The sequence below is a fragment of the Carassius carassius genome, chromosome 10 (assembly GCF_963082965.1).
Source record: "Carassius carassius chromosome 10, fCarCar2.1, whole genome shotgun sequence".
Taxonomy (NCBI): domain Eukaryota; kingdom Metazoa; phylum Chordata; class Actinopteri; order Cypriniformes; family Cyprinidae; genus Carassius; species Carassius carassius.
Genome location: NC_081764.1, coordinates 10,012,056 through 10,012,824, shown reverse-complemented (window position 1 = coordinate 10,012,824; position 769 = coordinate 10,012,056).

Here is a 769-nt window from a genome sequence, read left to right as displayed (position 1 = left end):
AAACATTAGAATCTGAATAGAGCGTTCAGCGCCTGGGCAGAGTCACATTAGATATATAATGAAGGGAGATGTGAAAAACGAACATCGCGTTGTTTTCATATGGATTACTTTATCAAAGTTTTCACCAGCACTTGTTTCGTTTAGAAGTAGACATGTCAGGCTTTCTATAGATATCTCTCTCATGTCTCTTTGTTGAGTATTCACAGAGTTACAATTCATTTTAATGACGTGTTTGTAAATGAAGATCAGCGCCAACAAAGGCTGCAGACAGCACACCTTGTTTGTTATCTTTATTTTATAAGTGCACAAAGTTTTGTTGTTATTATGTCTGTATACAAAAAAAGTAGACCCTTTACAGATTCGATTAATGTATTGCTCTTATCTGTATGATCAAAACTGAAAGTGTAATTTAAGTTCTTTTCAGGGTTATCGGGAGAAAATGACTCATAACGCGTATATGCGTTAATCGACTCCAGAGGGTTAAAGTTAGATAAATTATTATTTTAGTTCCGTTCAACTATTTGTGTCTGAAGTTTTATCATTGTCCTGTGTAACAAACAGTTAACGTAGGGAGCAGTTCTCTTTCATCATCTCATGTTCGAGATCCACCTATGGGAAGGGCATCCGTACCTTACCTCTGCAGAAGCATCCAATTGCACCAAGTCTGGCTAGACAGACAGAAGCGGACAGCCAATGCCAGGCAAGGCCCCGCCCCCTTACCTAGGGGTATAATAATGGCTGCAGTGCTGCTATTCTCCAGTTGACATTC